The 7,958-nt window shown below is 43.3% G+C and overlaps 1 long non-coding RNA gene across 1 annotated transcript; it reads left to right on the plus strand.

The window, feature by feature from the left end:
• The first annotated feature begins 30 nt into the window (after nt 1-30).
• LOC115166249 (uncharacterized) lies at nt 31-5,453 on the plus strand. Its single transcript, XR_003870292.1, has 2 exons — nt 31-127; nt 5,159-5,453. It is a non-coding gene; the product is annotated as an uncharacterized LOC115166249 (long non-coding RNA).
• The last annotated feature ends 2,505 nt before the right edge of the window (nt 5,454-7,958 follow it).

Here is a 7,958-nt window from a genome sequence, read left to right on the forward strand (position 1 = left end):
AACGTCACATCCGCATCCACTTCCGCGCTGTACCCGCCATCAGTATTCCCCAATCGTTGGCGCTCTCTCTCGAGCGACAGGCAGAGCGACAGGCATGGCTTGCAGGCTACAAAAGTTCCAGATGTGTGTAGGTAGACCTATTATTTTCCCGTTCACTTAGGGGGAAATTCAGTCCTGGGTAAGGCGCTTTATTCCCTGGAACTTCTTTCCTTTTTTATGCGCCTTTCTGCTTATTCTAACATTTAATTTGGGCTCCCGAGTGGGGCAACGGTCTAAGGTACAGCATCTCAGTGCAAGAGGGGTCACTGCAGTCCCTGGTTCGAATCCAGGCTGTAGCACATCCGGCCATGATTGGGAATCCCATAGGGTGGTGCACAATTGGCCCAGCGTCGATAATTGGGCCGGGTTAGGCCGTCATTATAAATAAGAATTTGTTCTTAACTGACTAAATAAAGGTTAAATTAAACAACTTAAGTATGCCAGCAAGATATACGTTTGGGGTGGTGATCAAAGAAATTGAGTTGTGGCTACAGATATAATGTATTCTGACCTTGACCTAATTCCTTAATATTTCCACCACCTTTAAACTGAGGAAACCATGAATAAGGTCAAGCGAACCTGCAGGTTCCAAGTGGCAGCTGGTTCTCATAGACTAGACGTAACATAGTAAATGTAAATCCAGGACACTCAAATTAGTATATATTACATTTGGTATGGTTACAGAAGGTCTGTGTAGCTCAATTGGTCAAGCATGGCGCTTGCAATGCCAGGGTTGTGGGTTCAATTCACATGGGGGACCAGTATGATAATGTAAGTTGCTCTGGATAAGAGTGTCTGCTAAATGACAAAAGTATTGTGAATTTCAAGATATGAATTATGAAAGTTTTACAAATTAAAGCGGGAGCTTTTTATCATTTTGCGCACCTGCCCCCTGAAAGGTTTGTGCACGGGCCTGCCCTTTCCCACAGTGGAGTATGAAATACTGTGCCTGTATGGCTTTATAGGGATTCAATTTGGAGATGCAAGCCAAATTGGATAACTGGCAATTAGGGTATATTTCTTATATCATACTATTGTATACTATTCTCCATTTTAAAGATGTATTGTAGGCTTCACTACTTCGTCCAATGTTACCATTGATGAACTGGACGTGTCAACTTTCAGAATCAATTAAACCACTTTTTTTGTGCTTAAAGGCCAAATTTTTCCTTGAAGTAGGATTCATGATTATTCCCATAACATAAATGTGAAAAATCTGTGTTTTTAAATCTACCCCGTAACCCATGGGTACTGAAACAGAGACAAATATGCATGCTGTATTTTCATGGCTATCTTTCTATATTCTGAACGCGTTCTCCATAGTCTACATTCAAGTCTTGTGCCGATCAAACTCAAATTAAAGGTACACCGTATTTAAAGGGATTGCTTTAGATAAATGAACATTAAAGCAAATTGAACAAAAACGCTCTGATCAAATTGGTAGGCCACCCAGGGAGTGTGTTTTCTGGGGTTAAATTAAATCACAGATTATCCATAATATAGACCAGATATTCAAGTGGACGCCTTAACAATGAAAATAAGGCAGTCGGGAGGAGACAAGATCAGGTGGGACCATTCTCCGATATAAAGTGTTTTCTTTCTCAAAGATGGCGAGATATCACGTGTCCTACTTATAATCAGTTAACAACCTAAGCATTATACAACTTATATTCGTAGCAAAAAAGCCATTGCATTTCTTGTTGACAAAATTCTCTACACTAGCTAGATTTCCATCCAATTCATGCGAATATCCTAAAATCCACGTAAAGAAAATATGGCATTTTCCCACCAAACTAACTTGTTCCTGACAACAAGGTGTACAGAAACTTCCTGTCGTGATTTGTGTTTATATGGAATGACTTACTTTCATGAAAACTGTGGATGGGAACATGATTATTGACAAAAATTCATGTGGTGAGCAAAAACAAATATTTATAAAACGCCACCTGCTGGAGAAGACAGATTTTGGGCCCAGTTATCCTTCTCGCTTTGCCTCTTCCTCTCTGATTACATTTATTTAGTGCACACAACTGAGCCACGCACAAAAATTGTGTTACAGTTGAAGTCTGAAGTTTACATCCACTTAGGTTGGAGTCATTAAAACTTGTTTTTCAACCACTCCACAAATTTCTTGTTAACAAACTATAGTTTTGGCAATTCGGTTAGGACATCTACTTTTTCCAACAATTGTTTACAGACAGATTATTTCACTTATTATTCACTGTATCATATTTCCAGTGGGTCAGAAGTTTATATACGTTGAGTTGACTGTGCCTTTAAACAGCTTGGAAAATTCCAGAAAATGATGTCATGGCTTTAGAAGCTTCTGATAGGCTAATTGGCATAATTTGAGTAAATTGGAGGTGTACCTGTGGATGTATTTCAAGGCCTACCTTCAAACTCAGTGCCTCTTTGCTTGACATCATGGGAAAATCAAAAGAAATCAGCCAAGACCTAATAAAAAAAATTGTAGACCTCCACAAGTCTGGTTCATCCTTGGGAGCAATTTCCAAACGCCTGAAGGTACCACATTCATCTGTACGAACAATAGTACAGAAGTATAAACACCATGGGACCACGCAGCCGTCATACCGCTCAGGAAGGAGACGAGTTCTGTTTCCTAGAGATGAACGGACTTTGGTGCGAAAAGTGCAAATCAATCCCAGAAGATACTGGAAGATACTGGAGGAAACACGTACAAAAGTATCTATATCCACAGTAAAATGAGTCCTATATTGACATAACCTGAAAGGCCGCTCAGCAAGAAAGAAGCCACTGCTCCAACACCAACATAAAAAAGCCAGACTACGGTTTGCAACTGCACATGGGGACAAAGATCATTCTTTTTGGAGAAATGTCCTCTGGTCTGATGAAACAAAGATATAACTTTTTTCCCATAATGACCATCGTTATGTTTGGAGGAAAAAGGGGGAGGCTTGCAAGCCGAAGAACACCATCCCAACCGTGAAGCACGGGGGTGGCAGCATCATGTTGTGGGGGTGCTTTGCTGCAAGAGGGACTGGTGTACTTCACAAAATGGATGGCATCGTGAGGAAGGAAAATTATGTGGATATATTGAAGCAACATTTCAAGACATCAGTCAGGAATTTAAAGCTTGGTCGCAAATGGGTCTTCCAAATGGACAATGACCCCACGCATACTTCCAAAGTTGTGGCAAAATGGCTTAAGGATAACAAAGTCAAGGTATTGGAGTGGCCATCACAAAGCCCTGACCTCAATCCCATAGAACATTTGTGGGCAGAACTGAAAAGCGTGTGCGAGCAAGGAGCCCTACAAACCTGACTCAGTTACACCAGCTCTTTTCGGAGGAATGGGCCAACATTCACCCAACTTATTGTGGGAAGCTTGTGGAAGGCTACCCAAAACGTTTGACCCAATTTAAACAATTTACAGGCAATGCTACCAAATACTAATTGAGTGTATGTAAACTTCTGACTCACTGGGAATGTGATGAAAGAAATAAAAGCTGAAATAAATCATTCTCTTTACTATTATTCAGACATTTCACATTCTTAAAATAAAGTGGTGATCCTAACTGACCTAAGACAGGTAATTTTTACTACGATTGAATGTCAGGAATTGTGAAAACCTGAGTTTAAATGTATTTGGCTAAGGTGTATGTAAACTTCAGACTTCAACTGTATGTGCCTCCATCAGTTAAGTCTGAATACCAACTACTGAGAATTGGATAGGAAAGGAGTGTGTAGGAAAGGCGTATATTTCCTAAAATGCGTAGGAAAGGTGTATATTTCCTAAATCTGAATCGGCCCTCTAGTGCACCCCATTGTAACATGTAGTGGTTATTTGAGGAACGCTGATGAGAAAAACGGAGTGTAAAATGCAGTGCACTGTGCTTTACTCAGGGTGGCAGTATTGTACAATGTGGCAGGAAGGTTTTTTTGTTCTATGGTCTGCAACAGGAAAATCCAAAGGCCAGATGAACTGGTTGACTCCCAGCATATGTATGTGTGTGTGTGTGTGTGTGTGTGTGTATGTGTGTGTGTGTGGGCATATGAAGGGGCAAATGTCGTCACTCTTGACGCTTGTTCTATAAAACAAGTATTTATTTTTTTATTTTACCTTTATTTAACCAGGTAGGCAAGTTGAGAACAAGTTCTCATTTACAATTGCGACCTGGCCAAGATAAAGCAAAGCAGTTCGACAACATACAACAACACAGAGTTACACATGGAGTAAAACAAACATACAGTTAATAATACAGTAGAAAAATAAGTCTATGTACAATGTGAGCAAATGAGGTGAGATAAGGGAGGTAAAGGTAAAAAAGGCCATGGTGGCAACTATATGCACCACCCTCTCCTCATTTCACCCTCTATCTCTCACTATGACATGTTTTCATCTAGTCTTAAAACAAATGTAATTTATCTACAAAAAGTATCAGTGACTCAAATTGTTGTGGTTATACCATGCCCAAACCCAAATGATCTTTCAAAATCAACATGCGAGATTAGACCAGAACAAGCTGCATAGGCGGGATATAGAAACATTGACGGCATGGGGAAAGGTAACAGGTAGGTAGGTATCTTGTTGTGGACGTACATCTGGGTGGTGCTGGAGCCTCGATGTATTATGACACTTCAGGGAGCTGTCTGTGAACTGATAAGAGAACCACAAGCTCCAGACAGTCTCGCTGCAGTAGGAGACAGATCACTAGGATCATGGGGAGAGGGGGGATGAACAGTGGGGGCTTGTCTCCGTGGTCCTCTTCTGTGGTCCCGCGTGATATGAGCCCAGCGCACTGCATGGCTTCCATCCCTATATGAACCCTCAACGCAGTCAGATAGGAATAAAAAGCCATACAGTGCAGTGGGCACTACGAGCAGACTATAAGCTACCCATACTCATAACTTACACATAGGCTACATGAACTATGTACACACTCACACTGAAGTGGTGTCATTACTACACCACTATAGCAAGTATGGTGCAGCGTTGCCCCTAGGGGTAAGGAAAAGTACAGGTGTGGACGGATACACCTCAGAGCGGGCTCAGAGTTTCCCCCCACTCCTTCCTTTACCACCATTTTCAATATTTTCATCAACAGCACAAACATGACTAACCCTTCCTATTTTCACAGCAGGTAAGAGGAAACGGCGTCTACTCTCCCTGTGACCCCGCTGCGTAACGCCAGGTCTGTGTCCGCCGAGGTGAGCAGAGGCACCTGTTGTCCTGTCCTCGGTCGTCGCGTTCTCGGAGATGTCTTGTCCCCGTTACCCTCAGCTCACTTTCTCAAGAGAAAATGCAATGGCATCCATTCACCATTGAATCAGATCAACAATTAGGCTCTTATGAGGATTATGAAATCAAAAGTGGTATCATCATGATATTTGTCTTTAAATAAAACAAATATCGACTATGGTCATTGAATCCCATACACATGCTCAGAATTATTTACGAAACAAACGACAAAATGTATTTATTTTCAAAATCAGCAAAATCACACATCAGTTCAGCTTTTATAACTCAACGTGTGTGTAAATATGCCTAAATGGTAGGCTAAATGGAATTATACAATTAATCCTGAACAAATTAGTCATAGCCTACCGGCAGAGATTTCCATAGCCATGACGAGCAGCTGAAAACAGGTGAAATATAGTGATAAACGGCCGACCTCATACCCTAACCTTCATCTAAAAAAAGTCCTTCAGCCACTGGAATTGTTAGACCGCATTTGAGATTAGATACGGCAGTGAATGGAATATGGGCTCACTGGGCTGCATCATCCATGCCAGTACGCTGGAGATCCGAGTTTCCCATCCTGAAAAGAACCGCTGCTTTCCTCGCCGCAGTCTGCGCCTGGAGAACGCCTACTACCCTTGGACTGGTCACCGGTGAACCACTGCAATAGACCGCCGGCTAGAGTTGCATCGGCAGGTGGATATAGGCTATCGCATCTTTCAACCACCGTCCCAGTTAGAGGACACCACACACAGTCTAACTGGGCTGTTGCGCGACGACGCAGGCGAAGTTTGAACAGCGCCACACATCTGTGCGTATTTCCATTCACTCGCTCAGACAGAGAGAGGGGGAGCTGGGAGGGGGAGAACAAAAGCCCACCAGCGCCGGGGAGCCAATGAGTGGCGAGCACGGGAATGAAAGGGGACATCATACCTGAGCACAAGACCTCCTCCATTCGAGGGGCTTTGTGAAGCCCTACGCGTGTTAATAAAGGTTCATAGCAGCTGAATAGCTATTTTCACTCATTCAAATACCCCCAAAAAGCACTTTCATTCTAGGTATGATAAAGTAGTGAGATTGACAGAAACAGTTAGCTTTTGAATGTCAGAGGCTGCAGAGCACTGGCGTGTCCATGATGAGGGGTGTGTGTGTGTGTGTGTGTGTAATGTACCCCTGTTTGTTTGTGTGTTTGTATGTGTGGTGGTGTCCTGTTACTCTAGCCCTTTTTGAGGACAGACGGGCGTTACAAACCAACCAGTTGCCAGCCATTCCTTCTGGTTGTCTTAACAACAGAACTGTAGCCTGAGACTGAAGGAGAAAGTGGGAAAAAAAGAAGCCCAAAATTAATTGCCCCCCCCTCCTCCTCTCCTTGAGGCTCCACTGGAGCTGCATTCCTGTGTGTCTCCCTGCTCCCCTGTTTCTCGGAGCAACACTTCTCCTTCATCTGTGCCCACATCACGCAGGGCAGAGGAAGGGGGGGGGACACTCTCAGGAAGCAAGCCCGAAACACAGCAGCCATGCAGCCACAGGCTTCGTCTTCGTGCATTGGCTCACCGTGGCCATTTTGGGCAAATGTCAAATGATGTCACCTACTGCCGAGGCTTCATGTTGTGCCTCTGCACATGCTGAGGTCTGAGACACAGTGTAGACGTCCTGCGATAATGAAAAAAAAAGAAATACATTGATACTCCTAAATCGATACATGACTCTAGGAGACACGAGCATTTCGTATGAAGTGGCTGTGATAAAACAAGACCGACGTGGGTATTCCAAGCAGTCTGCCAGTAATTGTTATTCATGGGAGCTGATCAGACTCCATCAAAAGGCTGTATTATAATTCTGCCCTCATAGACATGGCATGGGAATCAAAGGCTCTGTAAAGCATTGGTAGCGTGCCCATCTATAGCAGTTTGCAGAATTGCTTGCCTGAGTCAGCGAGAGAAGGAATGGGATGTTCTTTCCTGAAGAGGGCAATAGCCCATTCATCCTGTACTGGAAGTTGCCACCTGCTCTCCCAGTCTCACACGTGAACTCCTGGCTCTCTAGGTAGCAACGCCATGCCCCGCTCACCTGAGGATCTGTCTTTTTCAGCCAAATATTTCCTGTGTTTGAGGGGTGCAAAATCCACTTGTCACTTAAATCTCGCAGGATTGATGCTTTCATTTTACTCCTGCGACGACTCTTTCATGCTCTCGCTTGTGCCTGACGTTTTTCCCGTTAACGTTACTACCACCGATTTGTTTGTAAGGACCTGTCAAACGAACCCCGGTAATGGCTTAAATGGGCTCTATAGAATAGAATCGGCGGATCACTTTTGTCGAGACGTTGACCAACGTTGGTCACCGCCTTTCAAAATGTGTTGCATTATGGGTATTCAAATTGTCCGATATGCGCCTACATGTCGACTGCATGACCTTTACAACAACCATGTGATCAAAGGTCATGGACTTTCGACTGCAGTTGACTATACCAAAGACAGTACAGTATGAATACGGGCTAAAACTGCTTCTGCAATTAAAAAAATCCCTGGTCACACTTGTAGGCGATGTCATGGCGACGTTGGCTAGCTATGCACATGTAGAAAAACGTCATCGGGTCTAACGATCATCTCGCGCCGAACTGTGCAAGTTGCAGGCAGTCAAATCAAAGGCACTTCATTCACATAAAGTTGTTTTTGACTCCAATGAAAACATGTCAGT

This window comes from Salmo trutta, chromosome 28 (genome assembly GCF_901001165.1).
Source record: "Salmo trutta chromosome 28, fSalTru1.1, whole genome shotgun sequence".
Taxonomy (NCBI): Eukaryota; Metazoa; Chordata; class Actinopteri; order Salmoniformes; family Salmonidae; genus Salmo; species Salmo trutta.